The sequence below is a fragment of the Elephas maximus genome, chromosome 3 (assembly GCF_024166365.1).
Source record: "Elephas maximus indicus isolate mEleMax1 chromosome 3, mEleMax1 primary haplotype, whole genome shotgun sequence".
Lineage (NCBI taxonomy): Eukaryota > Metazoa > Chordata > Mammalia > Proboscidea > Elephantidae > Elephas > Elephas maximus.
In genome coordinates this window covers 170,905,673-170,929,923 of record NC_064821.1, presented here as the reverse complement: position 1 = coordinate 170,929,923, position 24,251 = coordinate 170,905,673, and the positions used below count along the sequence as shown (strand labels likewise).

General features: G+C 42.8%; 1 protein-coding gene across 1 annotated transcript in view; it reads left to right on the top strand.

Moving 5' to 3' along the window:
* RBM15 (RNA binding motif protein 15) overlaps positions 1–24,251 on the top strand; it is a 1,133,685-nt gene that overhangs the window by 32,627 nt on the left and 1,076,807 nt on the right. The gene's annotated exons all lie outside the window — the stretch shown is intronic.

Sequence of the window (24,251 nt, the reverse complement as noted above, 5' to 3'; positions counted from 1 at the left end):
TTTAATCTTTTTTTACAAGGTTATGGAATAGACATGTCAGTGCTGTATTATAGATCTGGAAATTGCAATTTAGAGAGAGAAAGTCGCCTAAGATGGAGATGCTGGAGCTGAGACCTGAGCGCAGACCAACCTCTACTACCTCTGCTGTCCTGTTACAGTACCACCGTCTTAAACAACAGCCAACTCCAGTTACCTTGATGGGAGAAGTGCATTTGTCCAAAGAATCATTCTCATCTTTTAGGTTAGCTTTGCTTTTACCTCTGCTCCTGAGCTGAGTACTCCCCCGCCACGTGATGTATAATTAGAGTGATGTATAACTTATCATCTAAGTTGGGACACTTGGGAAAGAAAGGGAGTGCTATTAATATGTCAAGACAGTATGGGTAAACTGGGATGTGTGGTCATGTGCCCCATCTGGCCCACCTAACCCTTCTTGCTTGTATCTTTCCCTCCTCTCAACTGTCTCCCCCTCTAGAAGGAACACTCCTTTTGAGGTCAGGTTTTCCTCCTGGAGAGTATTAACATTTGTTTCTTAGAATTCTGATTAGTCTGAGGCAGTGAAGAGCTACGACTTCTTCCCATTTTTGTTTACCAGCCAAACTATTCTCTGCAGGCTCAGGAGGGGAAAGTCAAAGGGAGACTTGCCAGGCCTGCAGGCACTCGCAAAACCCAAGAGACAGTGTACTCTTCCGTTTGTTGTCAGCTACTATTGAGCCAGCCCCAACTCATGGCACTACCATGCGCAACAGAACAAAACTCTGCCTGGTCTTGCACCATTCCCATGATAGGTTGGGGACTGGACCATGTTTTCTTGTGATGCATAGGATCTTCATTGGCTGAGTTTCAGAAATAGATTACCAGGCCTTTCCTCTTAGTCTGGAAGCTCCGCTGAGACCTGTTTAGCATCATAGTTGACAGGTGGTGGTGGCCGCATATGAGGTATTTGGCCAAGAATCAAACCCATGTCTCCACATGGAAGGGGAGAATTCTACCACTGAACCACCAATGTTTCCTAGCTTTCCTCTTTCTGTTCCATTTTCCAGTGGCCTTGGTTTTTCATGAAGGACCCTGGGTTGTACAGTTTGCCCTTGACTGCTAACCTAAAGATTAGCAGTTCTGACTCATCCAGTGGTACCACAGAAGAAAGACCTGCCAATCTGCTGTAAAGCTTACAGCCAAGAAAGTCCTATGGAACGTTTCTACTGGGTAACACATGGGGTCTCCATGAGTCAAAATCTGCTTGGTAGCAACAGGTTTTTGGTTTTTGTGGCCATTTTCTCTGCTCTCAACCTGAACATGCATTGCTTAAGAACCACAGAACCCTCGGTTCCATTTCACTGATTCCACTTCTCTGTCCACCTGGTAAATGTTTTCCTCCATGGTTCTGCACTCCTCTCACATTATACATACTCTCTGGACAAGCATTCACCATCAAGGTTTTAATTACCACCAATGTACTTATGGTGTAGTCAGTAGCATGGGTTCTTCAGTCTGACTGCCTTGGCCTGAATCCTGGCTCTACCTCCTACTAGCTGTGTGACTTTGGGCAAACTTCAGAGAGGTTACACTCTCTTGTAAAGTGGGGACATACCAAGCTCAGGACTGTGAAGATTTAGAAAATGTTGGTAAAGTCCTTAATTCTTGGCACTTAATACGCAAGCCATTAACTATAATTTCATTATTACAATTATCCTTTCTCAAGGGCTTCAGACTCATTTATACAACTGCCTACCACCTCTAATTCAGGTTCAAATCCCAAACCAAACTCAAATCCTTCCCTTAAGCCTACACTTCCTTTTCAGTTCTCTTGATTGGTTCTATCCGCCCACTTGGAAACTCTGGAGGGCTAGTGGTTAAGAGCTATGCCTGCTAACTAAAAGATCGGCAGTGTGAATCCACTAGACGCTCCTTGGAAACCCTGTGGGGCAGTTCTGCTCTGTGCTGTAGGGTCTCTATGAGTCGGTATCAACTCAAAGGCAATGGGTTTCGGTTTTGGTTATCCACCCACTCATCCAAGTCAGAAACCTGATTTCTTAGATGCCTTGTCTTAGCGTCTACCTACTAAATAATCATCAAGACTTCCCCTTTTCATCTCCATCACTAAACTCTTATTTCAGACAGCTCTCTCTTATCTGGAGGCAAGGGACTAAGACATCAATCAGTTATGGTGCTTAGAAGTTGAAAAAGTTGGGAGAAGATTGGTGAGAAAGAAGCCTCTTAATGCATGTTTTTCCATTTTAATTTGATAGAAGGTACAAAATTCTCCTTATTTAGAGTAACAACATGACACCAGGGCTGCATATTCAAAAGTGAAACAGATTTTATCAGGCCCCCATTCAGGCAATTTGTAACCGTAACTTTCTCAAAGATGCTCTATCAGGAAATCAGGCTACAAGATATACACAGATCTCAAATGACCTAGACTTGTTTCTCTCAGTTTAACATCCCTCCAGTGGGTCTTCCAGCTTCCAGATAATAAACTGAGTGGTGGCAATAATCCTCTTGTCGTCCTGTAAAATAACCTTCTCTGTAGACTAGGAGTCTCTGCTACTGTCTACAAGATGCTGATCTCTACATTCTGAGCCGCCCGTTTTTGGCAAGTTGCAAGTCCCCAGTTCAGAACTTTTCTTCTCTGGTTGCGCTTGATGTTAGGGCGTAGCAATAGTGGATGGCTATGACTTGTCTCTAGGAACTGGGCCTGTGTCTTCCATTGTGTATATCAGGAAGGCTAAGGTCAGACCTTTGCATCTCTCCACCCCCTCCTTTAACTTGCAACCATCCAACTTTCTATTTTGAGTCAGATATTATTAAAAGTCTTTCCCCCAAGAGTTAAGTTTTCCTTTAGTTAACTAAGCAGCCTAAATAAGTTTGTGTACTACTACTTCATCCCATGCTTTAGGCAGCCTTGGGTTTCAGTCCTGTCACAAGAATTCACATTACACATCCTAAACGGGTACACCCCCAAATAGAACAAAGCCTCTGGAAATTCTCCAGCACTCACACTTTTCTATAAGAGCAGTTAATTGGGTTGAGCCTGGTGGTGGTGGTAGGTGCTGTCGAGTCGGTTCCGACTCATAGCGACCCTATGCACAACAGAACGAAACGCTGCCCAGTCCTGAGCCATCCTTACAATCATTATGCTTGAGCTCGTTGTTGCAGCCACTGTGTGAATCCACCTTGTTGAGGGCTTCTTCTTTTCCGCTGACCCTGTACTCTGCCCAGCATGATGTCCTTCTCCAGGGACTGATCACTCCTGACAACCTGTCCAAAGTATGTAAGACACAGTCTCACCATCCTTGCCTCTAAGGAGCATTCTGACCACACTTCTTCCAAGACAGATTTGTTTGTTCTTTTGGCGGTCCATGGTATATTCTCGCCAACACCACAATTCAAAGGCGTCAGCTCTTCCTCGGTGTTCCTTATTCATTGTCCAGCTTTCACATGCATATGATGCGATTGGAAATACCATGGCTTGGGTCAGGCACACCTTAGTCTTCAGGGTGACATCTTTGCTCTTCAACACTTTGAAGAGGTCCTTTGCAGCAGATTTGCCCAGTGCAATGCGTCTTTTGATTTCTTGACTGCTGCTTCCATGTTGATTGTGGATCCAAGTAAAATGAAATCCTTGACAACTTCATTCTTTTCTCCGTTTATCATGATGTTGCTCATTGGTCCAGTTGTGAGGATTTTTGTTTTCTTTATGTTGAAGTGTAATCCATACTGAAGGCTGTGGTCTTTGATCTTCATTAGTAAGTGCTTCAAGTCCTCTTCACTTTCAGCAAGCAAGGTTGTGTCATCTGCATAACACAGGTTGTTAATGAGTCTTCCTCCAGTCCTGATGCTCCGTTCTTCATATAGTCCAGCTTCTCGTATTATTTGTTCAGCATACAGATTCAATAAGTGTGGTGAAAGAATACAACCCTTGACGCACAGTTTTCCTGACTTTAAGCCAATCAGTATCCCCTTGTTCTCTCCGAACAACTGCCTCTTGATCTATGTAAAGGTTCCTCATGAGCACAATTAAGGGTGTTAGAATTCCCATTCTTCTCAGTGTTATCCATAGTTTGTTATGATCCACACAATTCGAATGCCTTTGCATAGTCAATAAAACACAGGTAAACATCCTTCTGGTATTTTCTGCTTTCAGCCAGGATCCATCTGACATCAGAACGATATCCCTGGTTCCACATCCTCTTCTGAAACCGGCCTGAATTTCCGGCAGTTCCCTGTCGATATACTGCTGCAGCAATTTTTGAATGATCTTCAGCAAAATTTTGTTTGCATGTGATATTAATGATATTGTTCTATAATTTCCACATTCGGTTGGATCCCCTTTTTTGGGAATAGACATAAATACGGATCTCTTCCAGTCAGTTGGGCAGGAAGCTGCCTTCCATATTTCTTGGCATAGACGACTGAGCACCTCCAGCACTGCATCTGTTTGTTGAAACATCTCAATTGATATTCCATCAATTCCTGGAGCCTTGTTTTTCGCCAGTGCCTTCAGAGCAGCTTGGACTTCTTCCTTCAGTACCATCGGTTCCTGATCATATGCCACCTCTTGAAATGGTTGAACATCGACTAATTCTTTTTGGTATAATGACTCTGTGTATTCCTCCCATCTTCTTTTGATGCTTCCTGCGTCGTTTAATATTTTCCCCGTGGAATCCTTCGTTATTGCAACTGGAGGCTTGAATTTTTTCTTCAGTTCTTTCAGCTTGAGAAATGCCGAGCGTGTTCTTCCCTTTTGGTTTTCCATCTCCAGCTCTTCGCACATGTCATTATAATACTTTATTTTGTCTTCTCAAGAGGCCCTTTGAAATCTTCAGTTCTTTTACTTCATCAATTCTTCCTTCTGCTTTGGCTGCTCGACGCTCAAGAGCAAGTGTCAGTGTCTCCTCTGATATCCATCTTGGTCTTTTCTTTCTTTCCTGTTTTTTCAGTGACCTCTTGCTTTCTTCATGGATGATGTCCTTGATGTCATTCCACAACTGGTCTGGTCTGCGGTCACTAGTGTTCAATGCATCAAATCTATTCTTCAGATGTCTCTAAATTTAGATGGGATAGACTCAAGGTCATATTTTGGCTCTCGTGGACTTGCTCTGATTTTCTTCAGTTTCAGCTTTTGAACTTGCATATGAGCAATTGATGGTCTGTTCCACAGTCGGCCCCTGGCCTTGTTCTGACTGATGATATTGTGCTTTTCCATTGTCTCTTTCCACAGATGTAGTCAATTTGATTTCTGTGTGTTCCATCTGGCGAGGTCCATGTGTTTAGTCGCCGTTTATGTTGGTGAAAGAAGGTATTTGCAATGAAGAAGTCGTTGGTCTTGCAAAATTCTATCATTCGATCTCCAGCATCGTTCCTATCACCAGGGCCATATTTTCCAACTACTGATCCTTCTTCTTTGTTTCCAACTTTCGCATTCCAATCGCCAGTAATTATCAATGCATCTTGATTGCATGTTCGATCAATTTCAGACTGCAGTAGCTGATAAAAATCTTCTGTTTGTTTATCTTTGGGCCTTGTGGTTGGTGCGTAAATTTGAATAATAGTTGTATTAACTGGTCTTCCTTGTAGGCGTATGGATATTATTGTATCACTGACAGCGTTGTACTTAAGGATAGATCTTGAAACATTCTTTTTGACAATGAATGCAACACTGTTCCTCTTCGAGTTGTCATTCCCAGCATAGTAGACTATATGATTGTCCGATTCAAAATGGCCAATACCAGTCCTTTTTAGCTCACTAATGCCTAGGATAACGATGTTTATGCGTTCCATGCTTATGCCTGGTAGGAATACCTTAAGCAGGCCTCCAGGTACACCCCCAAAAGAGCTCCCTCACCAGATCACTCAAATTAGAGTGTTTTTCTTGGGAAAGGGCCTGGGGGGCTGGATCAGCCACAGTGACCCCATTTGAATACATTATCAGGCTTTGTCGGAAAATACTTGAATAACCTAGGTAGTATCACCCTAGATCTTGTCTGATATTCATAGACAAACTTCTTTAAAACATAGTCTGTTATGTATCTACTTCTCATTATGTATCTACTTCTTGTCCCACCATCATCTGACTTGAGCCTCCACCATTGAACTGAAATACCTCTTATCAAGGTTGTTAGAGACTCCCTGTTGCTCAATCAATATCATTTCTATCATACTTGACCTTTCTGTGGCATATGCTCATCACTCTCCTGGAAATTCCTGCCTTGGCACTGATGATTCGCAGATTTTAATATGCCAATCCTGAGCTTCAGATGTACATATCAAACCGTATGGGCACATTGTTGGTTATGTCACAAGTCTTTCAAACTTAGGTTCTGAAACCAAACCATCTCCAGATTTTCTCTTCTTTCAGTGTCTTCCACAATTATCATCCTCCAAGTTGTCCAAGACAACAGCCAAAACCAACAACTCCCTCTCTTTCCCTTTTTTCTGATTACTTTCCACGTCTTACAGGTCTACCTCAGTATTGCTCAGATCTGTATTTTCTCTCCATCCCCTTTGCTACTGCCTTAATTTAAGTCCTTATCATTTCTCACCTAGATTATTGCAGCATCCCTCAAATGGATCTCTCAGCTTCCATGCATATTCCCCACTAATCTGTCATCCACCCTGTAGCCAGAGCTATTTTTCTGAAATACAGATCTGATCTCATCACTCCCCTCTTAATCTTTTTTCATTAGCTCCTCATAACCTCAAGAACCAGTGGTCTTAGTGTGTCACGCAAAATTCTAGCCCATTTCTTCAATTTCATCACTTAGTACCGTATTGTTTATTTATAAATATATCAATCAGTCAGTTCATCTATCCATCCATCCACTAACAATTATTAAGTACCTACTGTGTTCCAGGGTGTATACTATGGACCAGGCTTACAGTAGTGAGCATACAGTGGTGAGCAAAGCAGACATGGTTCCTGACCTCATGGAACATTCAGTCTAGTGATAATATGGAAAACCGTCATAAAAGCATATAGTTACAAAGTGTGGTAAAGTGCTAGGAAGGAAAAATACAGATTACAACAGAAGGATTTAATTTAGACTTGGGGTGGAGTGATGGAAGAAAAAAAACCACTCGAGCCAAAACCTAACATCCTAGTAGAATTTAATCATTCAAACGGGGAACAAGGTAGAAAGGGAAGAATTTGAGCTCTCTGGGCTGAGAGACCCTGAAGAAAAATTAGCTTGCTTTGTTTGAAGAACTAGAATAAGGTAGTTCTTAGAGCTGATTGAAAACCATGTTTTACATTTACCCATGCCATTATACTTCTTGGGCCTGTTGTAATTTCCTAGGGCTGCAGCAACAAAATACCACAAGTAGATGGCTTTATTTGTTGTTGTTAGGTGCAGTTGAGTCAGTTCCAACTCACAGTGACCCTTTGTACAACAGAACGAAACACTGCCCAGTCCTGCATCATCCTCATAATCGTTGCTATGTTTGAGCCTGTTGTCATAGTCACTGTGTCAATGCATCTTGTTGAAGGGTCTTCCTCTTTTTTGCTGCCCCTCTACCAAGTATAATGTTCTCCAGGGACTGGTACCTCCTGATAATATGTCTGTCTTAGTCATCTAGTGCTGCTATAACAGAAATACCACAAGTGAATGGCTTTAACAAAGAGAAGTTTATTCTCTCACAGTCTAGTAGGCTAGAAGTCCGAATTCAGGGCGTCAGCTCCAGGGAAAGGCTTTCTCTGTTAATTCTGAAGAAAGGCCCTTGTCATCAATCTTGCTCTGGCCAAGGAGCTTCTCAGCACAGGGACCCTGGGGCCAAAGGATGTGCTATTCTCCTGGTTCTTGTTTCTTGGTGATATGAGGTTCTCTTGTCTCTCTGCACGCTTCTCTCTTTTATATCTTAAAAGAGATTGGCTTAAAACACAATCTAGTAGATTGAGTCCTGCATCAATAACATAAGTGCCACTAATCCCATCTTTTTAACATCATAGAGGTAGGATTTACAACACATAAGTAAACCAGATCAGATGACAGAATGGTGGACAGTCACACAATACTGGGAATCATGGCCTAGCCAAATTGATATACACATTTTTAGGGGACAGAGTTCAACCCAGGACAGTGTCCAAAATATCTGAGACAAACTCTCACCATCCAAGGAGCATTCTGGCTGTACTTCTTCCAAGACAGATTTGTTTGTTCTTCTGGCAGTCCATGGTATGTATATTCAGTATTCTTCACCATCACCGTAATTTAAAAGCATCAATTCATCCTCGGTCTTCCTTATTCATGGATGACTTCAGAGAACAGAAATTTATTTTCTTACAGTTCTGGAGGCTAGAGGCTTGAATTCAGGGCATTGGTAGGGCTATACTTTCTCCCTTTGTCAGCTCTGGGGAAAGATTCTTTCTTGTCTCTTCAGTTTCTGGTAGCTAGTCCCAGGCCTTTTTTGGCATTCCTTGGCTTTTAGATGGATTCTCACCTGGTACCTTCCCCTTGTGTGTGATCATGTGTTCACATCATTCAAGAGGGATTAAGACTCATCGTACTGCAGTGTGACCACATCTGATTAACTGATAATAAAAGAAAAACTCTATTTCCAAGCAAGGTCACATTCACCGGTGCAGGGGTTAGAACTTCACCGTATTGTTTTGGGGGGACACAGTTCAATTTATAAAAGGGCCACATGTACGTGTGTTTTACTTGGCTTGTCTTTACTTACACTTTAATACTTTGCGGTCTGAGAGATCACCTGTCCCCAGAGATCTCTTGACTCCCCAACCTGAGCAGCACCTAGAACTTACTACATTTCATGGCCTCTTTTTCTCAATATTCTGCAGGCTCAGCTCCTTGATGAAGAGCCTAACCTGTATCTGTCCTTGTACTCACAACCCTGTGTAGAGTGTGATTTGTATTGGAGGGAAGAAATTAATGGTGGCAATTTCTCCTCCCTACCCATTAGAACATTTTTGGCTTCTTCCTAAAGAAAAGTTGAAGGATAAAGGGTAAAACTAACCACTGTTTCTTGACTTTTGGGCCAACTTATTTTCCTGAAACTTTATATCCATTGCCATTTTCTTCTTGCTATATAGAGGCTAGAGCCTTCTTCAGCTTCTCCACCCCCAACATACACATATACCCCAAATATACCTATTCTCTCACTGGGGAAGGTGGATGGCAAATCATGGTTACAACTATATTTTCCGTTTCTGGGGAGAGCTATGTTATCTTCTGCACACACTTTTATATTATTCATGGATTTATTCTTACCAAGATTTCAGTTCAATCTCTTGATCTCATAGCAGTTATAAAAGGCTTCACACTTGCCCTACTTCTAGAGGTTCCAGCTGAGTAATCAGTGGAAAACTGAGGGGGAGAAGATATCTTTGAGGTAAATTGTTACTTGTCATGATGGTTTTACTAAAGTGGAGTGTGTAGAGGCTCCCAGCCTCCCTATTGTTAGCAAGACCTAGCCAAGTGTCCTCTGTAATGTGTTTCTGGGTCTCAAGAACTGGGAAAACTAGAAATGGCAAGCCAGTGACTCTGACCAAGCCAGAGTTGTTCCACTCCCCATTCAGGAGGCTGGCTCTGGACTAAGAACCTTCTCTGCCTACATGGAGGGCAGTTACCCAGCTTGGTATCTTCAAGGTTAATGCACCTGCAGTTTAAAGCCCTTACTGTCAGAACAAAAACATTTCCTAGGTAAGTTGAAGAGGATATTTCTAAGGGGAAGTTAATAGGTAATTGAATATCTTGGAACACCTATGTAAATACTGATTCCTGCCATATGTGTTGTCTAGGATCTACCCAAATGAAAATTCCTTTTATCCTGTCAATAGATATTGCTGGTAAAAAGGTGGAAACAGCATTCTTAGTCCATGTATATTTCTCTCCCATGTATGTTTATTGTAATTCAGTGGTTCTCAAGAGGTTTTGAAGAATGTGTAAAATACCAAGAACCTCTTGCCCTGCTCATTTCCATTCAGTATTATGTAACCCACGACCCATACTGAACCAAATGAAAACCATGACCTCAATATACCTTGCTTTAAACAAGTCTGTTACGTGAAAATCTGAATTTATGAAATTAACTTACAGGGTGCCTTTCCTAAAATAAATCCTTTTAAAGTAATGAACTCTTGAAGAACATTTAGTTACTGGATTTTTCACTCACCTTTTCAAGTGCTCATCTATTTGTGTAAATAAATCCATAATCTAAGTATTCATAGTATCAGTGTAGGTGATTAGTCCAGAATTTTTAACATTTTTTTGTGCCTTTTGTGTGTGTGTGTGTATGCTTTTATAAGTAGCATCACACTCCAAAAGTGGCACATTACTTATTAATCTGGTTATTAGGCAGTTTTTCTTAACTACAACTAAATTGGGGATAATGTAGGAAAAGTAAGGATGGTTATTGGGGAGAAAGGTGGGAGAACGAGAGGCCCCTCCTCAATGACAATACCAATTCTGTTAAGCCTGTGATTTGGGGAGATGGCCCAGCCACAAGAAGCGCTCTCAAAGAGGACATTCTTAGTTTCCTTATTAGTAACACTTCTAGGGAAAAAGAGATTCCACATTTTTCGGTAATAAAGTTAATGTTTAACAAATCATCTTCTGGTTAACAGTTTTGTATTAAATAAATCCTGGCTGAGGACCTCTGCCCCTGTCCCCCTTTTCACCTTCTCTATAACTAGGGAGAATGAGTGATGTTTTCCCACCATTGTTTTTATAGAGCCCTTAGTTACCCACATGGGTGGACTATAGTCAGTACAGGGCCTGTACCCCTCTTCCCTGTGAGCTTCTTACTGTAGGGCTGAGCAGGGGAGGAGATTCAGGAGGGAAAGTGTATTAGTACATTTTAAAGTTAATGGATATTATTTGGGAACACTAAGAGGAGGGGAATTCACCGACATTCTAGATTGGGTGTGCTGATGACTCAGGTCACCATTGTCTCACATAACAACCCCAAGACTTTCTGGGAGGGTGAGGGAAAGAAGATGAAAAAACATTGCCTAATCTAGTTGCTTATGGATGAAGGAGAAAAATCAGGCACCAGTTGCAGAATCCAATTCCTTCTCTCCCTTTCCAGACATAACAGAAATATACATTGGTCCTAACTTTAGCATAAATTACGGTTGGTGAGGATAGGTCAGGAAGCAGACAGCAAGCAGAGCAGAGAGAAAATGTCCCTATCCTGTATTAGTGGAGAGGGTTGCTGTCAACAGTGTTACACATATGATGCATGAGCCAGGGAACCTACTCCCTGAACACTTTTTAGACACTTGTCAACTTCCCAGTACTACCTCCGCATGACTAAAACTATGACTGTCCCCAAATCCCTACCCATGCAGCCAGGGCAGAGCTGCGATCATGACTGGAACATTTCTCCATGTTTGAGAGGTGGTAGGGAGGAAGAGTCAGGAACTGGATGAGAATTTAACTGTTTTTACTCAACCCAAAAAACCAACCCAGTGCCTTCGAGTTGATTCTGACTCATAGTGACCCTATAGGACAGAGTAGAACTGCCCCATGGAGTTTCCAAGGAGCGCCTGGAGGATCGTTTTTACTCAAGGGGGATATTTTCAACATTGTTCTCGGTTTAGTGTGGGCCATTTATTTCAGGATGTAGTAGTAGTTCCTGGCCTGCTATCTTCCTCTCCCCCTTTTTCCACTCAAATGTCAAGGATTTCATAAGGTGACCTACTCTGAACCTTTCTCCAGAGAGCGTTTTCTTAGGCAGTTATGAAAAGGGGGAAAGCACATTCGGAACCCGGAACAAATGAAGCATAGTCAGTCATCCATCCCCATCCTCCATCCAGGTTTGTAGTATAAGGTTGGGTCTTCCTCTTCCTTTTCAGCGTGATGCTTCCTCTGTTTTAAATGCAGAAGATTCCTGTGACAAATCCCAGACATAGTTGATTTATTTGGCAAAAACCTGTTTTAAACTTTTAAACTTCATTCTTCTCTATGACATAAAACAGCTGTAGTATGTATAGCCCACTGCCTTTAAAGTAGATTATTTCCTTTTGTTTCTAAAGTTCCTTATAAACCTTGTGATCTCAATCTCAAAAACGTAAATAGTGCTTTGTTCCATCTTGGAGAATTTGGAGGCCTCTGTCAGGTTTCACCTGGCAAGTTCACACAGCTTTGACAGTTCACTTGGTGGTTTATTCTTAATGCCATATAAAGACTGCATAGCTATAATGTTCCCTATCCCTGTGTTTTAGGCTGGGTTTTTTAAAAGAGCAGAACCAGTGAAGTTGGTATATATTATGTGTGTGTGTGTGTATATATAATATATATATATACATATACACACATACATACATATATATATATAAAGAGAGATTTCAAGGAAATAGTTCATGCAGTTGTAGAGGCTGGAAGTCCCAAATCTGTGGGTTGGAGATCAGGTAAGGTACTTCTCCTGGCTCACATGGTTGAAGGAGCTGAGGAACCCAAAATTGGCTGCTGGCTCACGAGGCTGCAGGAGCTGGTGAAACCCCAAATCTGCAGGTCAGACGGCAAGCTGCTGTTCCCAAGAACCGGAGGTCAGAGGATGATGAGCTGGATGCAGGATCCAGAGAGGGTGAGCTTTGCAAGAACATCTAAGTATTGGATGCAGGCCCACACCCCTAGGGAAGCTCCCCTTTCAACTGATTGGCTGTTTACGTCAGGTCACAAAATGGATGATTACGTAATATCTGCCAAACCACTGAGAATCATGACCTAGACAAACTGACACATAACCACCATTGTCCATCACTTGTCAGCTTGGCATCGGTACACATCTTAAACCACATAGAATCTCTAAAGACAATTATAAAGTGATAGCCCTAACATGATACAACTAACGTGTACAACCGAAAACACACTACCCTGTTTACATCTTATATTTTATAATAAGTAATGGAATAAGGATGGGAAGAAAAATACGTTTGCTATATATATACACACACGCACACACTTGTATAACAAATCCAGGAAGAAATGCTAAAAACAACTATAGTCCTCATTTCTGCAACTGGTCACGTGGTCATAGCTGGTATATAGAGCTACCTTCTTCCACCACCCATTCCATGTTCTGTTTTCTCTCAGCAAGCACCTCAGCTGGTTGGGGTTCTTTCCTGGTGGAGTGACAAATCTTCATTCCTGAAGGGTCTGGGCCATTAGTAATCATGTCGGAATTGGATTGTACACTTTTCCATTGACTTAATCACAGGGCATGGTAGCACTAGGAGATGTCCTAAGGGATCTCCTGTATTTCAGACATACTCTTCTTTACCTGTATTAGATCAATCCAGTTACCCCTTGGTAATCAGGATCAGTCACTCCAGCCAATACAGTAACTGCCTGTTCACCCAGAAGTATGAGGAGCCCAGATTGGCCAGGTGGCATTCATAACTTCCAGTTCAATGAAATCAGTGTAGTGTCTCCTGGTGGGAGCATTCCTCCCTCTGGAACTAAGATCTCTAGACCAGCAGAGCATAGGCTTATGGGGACAGGAAGCAAAAATTTTTTAAGTGGGTCACTAGGAATAACCCAATTCCATCCCTTGATTCCTGGACTCATGAATCCCGGCTATGGGGGAAACAGCACCATATATTGGATACTGGTTTAGAGCATATACGGCCTCCTGGAGAATATTGTCCCAACCCTGCAAGGTATTGAGACCTAGCACGCACCATAATTGTGTCTTTAGAAGCCCATTCCATTGTTCCATTAAGCTAGCCGCTTCAGGTTGATGGGGAACATGGTAAGACCACTGAATCCCATGGACATGGGCCCATTGCAGCACTTAATTTGCTATGAAGTGAGTTCATTCATGGCAATAGTGTGTGAGATACCATGACAGTGGATAAGGCCACGTGTAAGACCACAAGTGTTAGTTTGGCAGAAGCATTGCATGCAGGGAAGGCAAATCCATACCCAGAATAAGTGTCTGTACCAGTAAGAACAAAATGCTGCCCTTTCCATGTTGGAAGAGGTCTGATGTAATCAACCTGCCACCAGGCTGCTGGCTGATCACCTGCAAGGAATGGTGCCATATCAGTAATTCAGTGTTGGTCTGTGCTGCTGGCAGATTGAGCACTCAGCAGTGGCTGTAACCCAGTTGGCTTTGGTGAGTGGAAGTCCATGTTGCTGAGCCCATGCATAACCACCATCCCTGCCACCATGACCACTTTGTTCATGAACCCATTGAACAATGACAGAAGTGCCTGGGGAAAAAGGATGACTGGTATCCACAGAATGCATCATCCTATCCAATTGATTGTTAAAAACCTCTTCTGCAGAGGTCACCCTTTGGTGAGCATTCACATGAGACACAAATATCTTTGGCCCATTCAGAGAGGTCTGTCTGTGTACCTCATACCTCCTTGTCTCCAATTTTCCAATCATGCTCCTTCCAAGTCCCTAATCATCCAGCCAAACCATTGGCCATAGCCGCGCATGAATCCGTATACAGTCACACACCTGGCCATTTCTCTTTCCAAGCAAAGTGAACAACCAGGTGCACTGCTTGATGTTGTGCCCACTAGAATAATTTCATTACTGTCCTTCAGGGATGTCTCAGAAAGGAACTGCAGTGCTGTTGCTGTCCACTTTTGAGTGGTGCCTGCATATTGTGCAGAAGCATCTGTAAACCAGGCACAAATTTTCTCTTCCTCAGTTGACTGATTGTAAGGAACTACCTATGAAGCCATTGGTGCAGACTGGGGGAAGGAAGGTAATGTGAAAGGAGTGGGGTGAGTGGGCATTTTGACACTTCCTCATGTAACTTGTTCCTTCAGGTCCTGCTAGAGTCCGTCTTGTATATACCAATTATATTTAATAATGGAGTGGTGCTGTGCACATCCGACTTTATGACTCTGTAGGTCAGACAACATCCAGTTTATGATGGGAAGCTCAGACCAGATAGTGACTTGGTGGCCCATGGTTAAGAGTTCAGTCTCTACTAAGGCTAAAAGCTGTTTTTCAAAAGGAGGCTAGTTATCTGCAGAGGATGGCAGCACTTTGCTCCAAAATCCTAAAGGTCTGTGCTGTGACTCACCAACAGAGGGCTGCCAGAGACTCCAAACTGCATCTATCTACCACTGACACTTCAAGAATCATTGGATCAGCTGGATCATATGTCCAAGTAGCAGAGCAGCTTGCACAGTAGCCTGAACCTGTTGCAGAGCCTTCTCATTCTGGGCCCCACTCAAAGCTAGCAGGTTTTTGAGCCACTTGATAAATAGCCTGGAGTTGCTCAGATGAGTAATATGTTGCCTTCAAAATCCAGAGGCCCACCAGGAGTTGTGCCTGCTTTTTAGTTGTAGAGGGTCCAGATGTAACAACTTATTCTTCACCTTAGAAGGAATATCTCTACATGCCCGACACCACTGGACCACTAGAAATTTCAAGAAGGTGGAAGATGCCTGAATTTTTGTTGGGTTAATTTCCCAACCTCTAGCCCACAAATGTCTTACTAGTAAGTCTACAGTCATTGGTGCTTCTTCCTTACTAGGTCCAGTCAGTGTAATGTCATCAATGTAATGGACCAGTGTGACGTCTTGTGGAAGGGAAAAGCAATCAAGGTCCCTTTGGACGAAACTATGACATAGGGCTGGAGAGCTGATATACTGCTGAGGTAGGACAGTGAAGGTATATTGTTGGCTTTGACAGCTGAAGGGAAACTGCTTCTGGTATTCCTTCAAAACAGGTATTGAGAAAAAAGCATTAGCCATATTAGTAGCTGTATACCAGGTGCCAGGAGATTTATTAATTTGTTCAAGCAGTGAAACCACACAGCAGCGGCAACTGAAGTCACTACCTGGTAACTTTATGATAATCCACTATCATTCTCCAAGATCCATCTTTTTGTTGTCGTTGCATGGGCCAAATAGGTGAGTTGAATGGGGGATGTGGTGGGAATCACCACCCCTTCATCCTTCAAGTCCTTGATGGTGGCACTCATCTCTGCAATCCCTCCAGGAATGCAGTATTCCTTTTGGTTTACTATTTTCCTAGGTAGGGGCATTTCTAAAGGATTCCACTTGGCTGTTCCTACCATAATAGCCCTTACTCCACAAGTCAGGGATTTGATGCGGGGGTTCTACCAGCTGCTGAATATGTCTATTCCATTTATGCATTCTGGAACTGGGAAAATTACTATAGGATGAGTTCGGGGACCCACTGGACCCACTTTAGATGGACCTGAGCTAAGACTCCATTAATAACTTGACCTTCATATGCCCCTACTCTGACTGATGGGCTACAGTGATGTTTTGGGTCTCCTGGAAGTAGTGTCAGTTCAGAGCCAGTGTCTAGTAATCCCCAAAAGGTCTGATTATCTTTTTCCCCAGTGAACACTATTAATTTTTGGCAGTGTAGCGGGTTCCTTCCTCAAGGGGATCCGGACTCCCCTTCATTCAAGGGTTTTCGGCTCTGTAAGCTGGCTCACTCTGGGAATTGAATGAGGGCTGTGATTCCCTATTCTGGCGATTTGAGTTAGTCTGTGGTTCACTTGACCTAGAATTCTTCCACTCTTGTAGATCAATAGTAGATTTTCTGTCCATTTCACTCTTAGGGATACCATGACTAAGTAGCCAACATCATAAGTCCATATGAGTCAGACTATTCTGATTACTGGCTTGACTCTGCTGTCTATTATAGTAATCACGCCCACCTGGCTTTGCCAATGAAGTGGGCTTGTGTCAATAAACTCAGATTGATCCAGCTTTATGTTCCTTGCACCATTATCCCACACTCTTAATAGCCATTTCCACACGTATTCTCCAGGTTTCTTTTTGTATAAGAAAAATCAAGATACCTCCTCCTGGGTCACACTTTGTACATAATCTTTTGGGGCTTTCTGGTACTTAAGTCTAGTTATAGGTCTAGAAGCAAAATGGGTGGTGCAGTGGGTCCTGGGGACATTCAGCAATGTCTTGTAAGGCATCTGCCACAGGCGATGTCCCAGGCAACAGCACAGGTGCCACTCCAGATGATATGTCAGATAAAGATTCTTCAGGCACAACTAGATTAATCTTATCAGATGGGGTTGGAAGGGATAATGGTTTTACCGGGGTAAGTGGCTTAGCGAAAAAAAAAAAAAAAATGGAGTAATCTCTTCAGATGGAAGTAAGAGCATTGGTTCTGTTGGCAGGAGTGCTTCAACTGAATTTAGGCGCTCAATGTCCCCAGCTTCCTGATTATCTGCTCATATGTCCCCATCCCAAATTTCAGGATTCCAATTTTTCCCAATCAATGCCCTAACTTTAGACACCATTCGAGATGGTGCAGTTGGCATTGTAATTCAGCCCCTCTTACGATAAGACTGTGGGTTTGGTTTTTGGCAGTATCGACTCTGTTACTACAAGAAACAAGGTTTTCTTTCAGGGCACAAGTGGCAACTTTCAGGTCTTTTTAAGTGGTGCTTGAGATGTCACTCTGAAGCCATGAGCTTATATTTTTCTTTCACCACTTCGTCTAGTGAGAGTAGGACCAACCAACCAGCCTCTGTATACTTCTTATTCTGAAAAAATTGTAGAAAACTATCAAATATGCAATAACCCACACCCTTGTTTCTCACAAATATTGAATCTATTGGTGGTGATATTTTGCATATTTCTATTGTCACCTCATGCCGTGGATCAGCAGCCTCTTTACTAATGGAGGCAGAGCGATCACTGCCTTTAAGACTATCGAGGGTTGAGAACCAATTTAGAAAACTTGTTCATATATTTTGTTCCTCTAGAGCCACTCTCGGTACCAAATGTCTTCGGCTGGGTTCTGTAGAGGAGCAAAACCAGTGAAATATATATAGAGAGAGAGAGATGTAAGGAAATGGCTCATGCAATTGTGGAGGCTGGGAAGTCCCAAATCCATGGGTCAGACATCAGGTTGTAGGCTTCTTGTGACTCATGTGGTTGCAAGGGCTGGTGAACCTAAAATTGGCAGGTCAGATGGCAGGCCATGGCTCGGGAACTGGAGGTCAGAGGATGATGAGTTGGATGCAGGATCCAGAGAAGATGAGCTTTGCAGAGTATCTGTATTTGTTGGATGCAGGCCACACCCACAAGGAAACCCCCATTTCAACTGATTGGCTGCTCACATCAGATCACAAAATGAAAGATGATTACATAATATCTGCCAAACCACTGAGAATCATGGCCTAACCAAGTTGACACATAACCTTAACCATCACACCCTGTTTATGTGATATTAACGATCTAGGCAGAACCATGGGAGAGATGAGAAAAAACTAATCAATGGCTGAGATTTAAGGGACATGATTGCTTGCTGAGCAGGCTGGGTGGGGAGAGATGCTGGTAATCCAACACTTCATAGAAACCAACCCCACTGCACAGTTCCTTGATATTCATCCGAGGAATCTTCCACCAAAACTAGAAAACCAAACCACAGCCATCACGTTGATTCCAACTCATAGCAACTCTACTGGACAGAGTAGAACTGCCCCATAGGGTTTCCAAGGCTGTAAGTCTTTATGGCACCCAACTGCCACAGCTTTGTCCTGCAGAGCCACTGGTAGATTTGAACCATCAACGTTTCAGTTAGCAGCCAAACACTTAATGACTGCGCAACCAGGGCTTCTTCCAAACCACAGTCACCCAAAACCCAAACCCATTGCCATCAAGTCGATTCCGACTCATAGCGACCCTATAGGACAGAGTAGAATGGCCTCATAGAGTTTCCAAGGAGTGCCTGGTGGATTTGAACTGCCAACCTTTCGGTTAGCAGCCGTAGCTCTCAACCACTCTACCACCAGGGTTTCCTCCAAATCTCAGTACAAGTATCAAATTCAGGAAATTAACATCAGTATGACGCTATTATCAAATCTAGAGACCTTATGCAAATTTCACCACTTGTTGTAATTATGTCCTTTATAACAATAGGAAAGTTGTTCTGGATTATTACCTGGTGTGTGGGAAAAGGTGGAATACAGCCACAAACGGAGATGTGGCCACTGGAGGTGTGAGGAAGGCCCATGTGCTGGGAGCCCGACCCTTCCTTTTTGCAGTTCATGGCCTGGTCTTGGAACCTGGTTGTCTCATTTCCTCCCTCGTGTTTGCCTCGTGGAGATCCGCACCCCACCTGGAGTTGGGGAGATCAAAGCCTGCCGGGCCCCACTCAGCTGCTCCACAGGAGGAAAGGAGCCTTGATCCTGCTGGTGGCTTCCCACTCGGCACCTCCTCTTGCTTCCAGACATCTGCCCCCCATCTCCAAGGAGCCTGCCAGTAGGTAACTGTAGTGATAGAGCTTCAAGCATCACCCCAGTTGCATGTTGTCATGGTTCCGTACACCCAGTCACACTACCAGTACCAGTCGCCTTCAAGTCAACTCCAATTCATGGTGGCTCCATGTGTGTCAGAGTAGAACTATGCTCCACAGGGTTTTCAATGGCTGGGTTTTCAGAAGTAGATTGCCAGGTCTTTCTTAGGCACTTTTGGGTTGGTCTGAACTGCCAACTTTTCAGTTAGCAGCTGAGTGCTTTAACCACTGTGCCACCCGGACTCCTTGAGGAAGTCCAGCTCTATTTGAGAAGAAAAGTAAATCATACCATTTTCTAGAATAACACTCTTTTTCATTCCACTGCATTGTGAAAAAAGTACTGTAAGAGACAAGCAGGGCAGAGCCAGTGAAGGCACTTGTGCCAATGGACTTGACTTCCTGCAGCGAGGCGAAAGACCAAGATCTGATCTGATCTTAGGCCCTCTCTCCAACCCTTCTTACCCAGAAGGTGGAATATTTCAGCATAAGCTCAAAAGCACATGGAGTAAACCAAGGGTAAGATCCTCCGAGTGACTATGTCCCAGGCAGGGAGATGAAACTCTGTAAGTCTAATACATGTGTTTCTTGAGTGCCACAGGGAGATTATCAAGGTCTGCTTATTTTGTAGAAATATACAGCTCTCCCAGAGACTCCTGGATCACAGTGGCAATCATGAGTTCAATCTATGTTTTTTTGGCCTTTTCTGTACTGATTTAAGTTTCTGGTTACTAATTTGGCATTCCAGGCCCAGTTTTAATTGCTTTTTTGATACCCGATTACCTTAACTCTAGACACCTCCCATGAATGGTGTATACTTGTAGTAATTTTGAATGATGCTGTTTTTATTTATTCCATTTTGGAAATGGTTAAGGTTGAGTCTCCTAGAAAATTCATGGGTTAATAAAACTTTCTCTTCCCATTTCCTTCTCCTGCTCCACCCTCCACATAAAAAAAAAAAAAGCCAACAGGAAATTGCCTTTCATCTTCCCCACACCAACACTCCAGGTTATAAACCAAAGTGTATTTTAGGCCAAAGTTTGTTTTTCTTGCTTTATCTGGAAAATCTGCACATATCTGTATACATTCCTTTCAAGAAGCAAGGGGTTTCTCAGGCTCTTGAAACCAACCTCTGTACTACGTTTTGATTGAAGTGCTAAGCATAAGGATAGCTCAGTGGGCTGGGCTGATGCCCTGTAAATGTAACGGTGTAAGAGATCATGCCGTTGTGTGGTGATGGTGGTGGTAATTGCCATCCAGTTGATTCCCAGTCATATTGACCCCACATGTGCAGAGTAGAGCTGCTCCACAGGGTTTTTAAAGGTGTGACCTTTCAGAAGCAGATCGCCAGGCCAATCTCCCAAAGTGCTTCTGGGTGAATGCTTTTCAGAGAGTTATTTGTAGTTACTAATGCACTCCAGAAAGCATTTTTAAGTAAACATCTGTAGAACTGATTTATTATTATTTTTATTTATTTTCTTTTTTCATGGCATGCTTGTTGGTATTTCAAAGCGAGCTTATGTGATCAGAGGATGAAACAGCTCAAGTGGGGTGGCTTAAATGAACAGAATTTTTCTTCTCACAGTTCAGGAGGCTAGAAATTTGATTTCAGGACACTGGCTCTAGGAGGCAGCTAGCTCTCTGTGTTGGCTCTGGGGGAAGATCTTTGTCTCAGCTTCTGTAACCCCTGTTCCTCCTCCATTCCTTGTGCCTCTCTCTTTCCCAGTTGTGCTTGCTTCTCTCCCCTGTGCCTAATCTGCTCTTTATATCTCAAAAGTGATTAGGTTTAAGACACACCCTACACTGCTACAGCCTTGTCAGCATAACAAAGAAACCCCTGTTTTCAAATGGGATTATATCCACAGGTATAGGGGTCAGAATTCTAACACATAATTTGGGGGGACACAATTCATAACAAATCTTTTGAAACATACCCTTCATAAAGGTACACATGACAAAATTTGAGGTATGATGGGAAATGCAAGGTTAGAACCCCAACTTTGCTCCCCCCCCTTTTTTTTTCTTTTACAGCTGAGAGACTGTGGGCTAGTCACTTTCTCTGAGGCTGTTCGCAAAACTAAAATGTGGCTTATACTATTTTACAAGGTTGTTGTAAGGACTAGCAGTATGTATGTAAGGTGACTGCACATTAATAGATTTACTCTTGGTATTTGGTTCATTAAAAATAATTCTTGTTAATCAGGTGGGACCTAATATTAAGGGCAAAGAATCCTTAAGCCACCTTTGGAATATTACCTTGTGGCATCTGTATCTGATGGACTTAATAAAGCTTATAAGATCTTTAACTAAACAAATAATTCCCTTCATCTCTAATCTTCTAACTCTTAGCCCTAAAACTATTTAGCAAGAATACATCATGATTCCTAAGTAATCACTATTACCCTCACTCTACTGTTAAATGTAACCGTTAAATAATTTTTAGCGCTTTAGATTTACAAGTTAATACAGCCCTACCAGCTAGAATTAAGAGATTTTACTCCTAGTTAGATCATTCCCTGTCCTCAATCTTTGTGTAGAAAAGAGATAGCAGGCTGAGAACCCTGTCTTTTGAAAGGCCTGCTTGTAAAGTTGGCCCTTGGTTGACATTTGGGAACTTAGATTTTGGGAAGGTTCCCACCATTCCCTTCATGTCAAGGGTGGCTCTTTGGGCCTGTTTATGTAAGCATGTGGTTTATGCTGAACACCTCTTTCTTTCTGGGAGTCTGGAATTTTGATACATGGTAGGCTAAGGGTGTTTACATGACCAACCCATAATAAAAACACTGGGCACTGGCTTTCTAATGAGCTTCCTTGGTTGGCAGCACTTCATACACCTTGTTACCACTTACTGCTGGAAGACTTGGTGTGTCCTGTGTGACTCCACTGAGAGAGGACTCTAGGAGCCTTGTGCCTGGTTTTCTCCAGACTTTTCCCCATGCACCTTTCCCCTTTGCTGATTCTGCTTTGTATCCCTTCACTCTAATAAATAATAGCTGTGAGTACAGCTAAGTGCTGAGTCCTGTGAGTCCTCCTAGAAAAACATCAAACCTAGGGTGGTCTTGGGAACCTCCCATACAATCCTACTTTAGCTGCAGCTCTACGGAGACCAGAAAATCAGCCTCTCCAGCACTGAGCTCTTTCCAGTGCAAGTCCTTTGTTTCATCAATATAATTGGGTATGCTACACCCTATCTCAAAGGGTTGTTTGTGAATAAATGAAAAAGCATGTTAATTTATTCCTTTTACTCAATAAACAGTTGCCTCCTACGTGCCAGGCACTCTTTTAAACAGTAGGGACATATGGTATACAGAAAAATGGCTCCTCAAAGATGTTCATGTTATAAATTCCTAGAACGTGTAAATATGTTACCTTACATGGCAAAACGGACTTTGCAGATGTGATTAAGGATCTTGAGATTATCCTGGATTATCCAGTTGAGCCCGATGTAATCACAAGGGTGCTTATAAGAGGGAGGCAAGAGATGGATGGACACAATAGCTGCACAGTGGACTCAAACTTACCGATGATCATGAAGATGGTGCAGGACTGGGCAGCATTCCGTTCTGTTATATATAAAGTCATCATGAGTCACAGCTGACTCAAAGGCAAATAACAAGAGGGTCAAGGTCAGAGAAGAAAATATAACATGGATGCTGAAATCTGAGAAAGAGATTTGAAGAAGCTACCACAGTGGTTTTGAAGATGGAGAAAGGGGCCACAAGCTAAGGAATGCAGGTGGCTTCCAGAAGCTGGAGTAGGCAAGGGAACAGACTCCTCCCTGGAGCCCCCAGAAGAACCAGCCCTGCTGACAACTTCAGCCCAGTGAGACAGATCTTGGACCTATCTCCAAAACTCTAAAATAATAATTTTGCATTATTTACAGCCACTAAATTTGTGGCAATTTGTTACAGCATCAACAGGAAGGGAATACAGGATACAGGGGTGAACAAGATCAACAAGGTCCATGGGTTTATTGAGTTTAGAGGCCAGTCGGGGAGACTGACAGTAAAAATAATAAGTAAAATAATTACAGATTTGGTAAGCACCATGAAGGAAATGCATTAGGTGTTGGTAGAGAGTAACAGGAGATCCTACTTTAGACTGAGTGGTCAGAGAAGGCCTTTCTGAAAAAAGGACATACAAACTGAGAGCTACATGGTTAAGGAGACAGCCATGTGGAAAGCTGGACACATGACATTCTAGGCAAAGGGAACTGTAAGCATGAAGGCCCTGGGGCAAGAACGTGCAGTTCTGGGAATTGACAGAAGGCCAGCGTGACTGGAGCTTAGTAAGGCAGAAAGTGGCATGAGATGTGGAGAAAGGGGCAGGCAGGGGCTAGGCCAGGGAACCTGGGGAGGCCAGGGTAAGAACTTTGAATTTTGCTCTAAATGCAACGACAGGTCCCTGAACAGTGGTTAAGCACTGTGCCTGGCACACGGTAGACACTCAGTGTGTTTATTATTGAGCACCATCTCCAGGATGTCCTGTCAGAAATTGTTTCAACATACATAAAATGAAAACTAGCCACCTTTTCTCTGTAATCCTTTCGTGTTTGAGTCTACTGCTTTCTAAGGCACCCCACCACTTCTTCCTCTCACCTATTCAGTCATCTTTAACTCTTCATTCTCCCTGTTCCCTTTCTGCCAATTCATTTTTTTGTTTCTCATATTTGATCCAGAGCTAAGTACCAGATCTTGCTGAGCTTATTTCTTCCTCTCCAAAATGGGGGTAATAACACCTTAGAAGATTAAAAGGAAATGAGCTAAATGTATGTAAATTGCTTAGCATATATCTAGCATGTAGTAAAAACTCACTGAAGGTTAGCTTTATTACTTTGGGCTATGAAAAAGGGTAGCAGTAGTGTCAGAACCTGTCTAGATTTACAAGGGGGAAGGATAATCACCATGAGCCCAAAGCTGATTCCTATGAGGTGGAAGTCAAACATACTTCTACTCTCCAACCTTTTTTTTTTTTTTTTTTTAACCAATGCTGACATCAGCCATCCTCCCCACAGCACTCTAC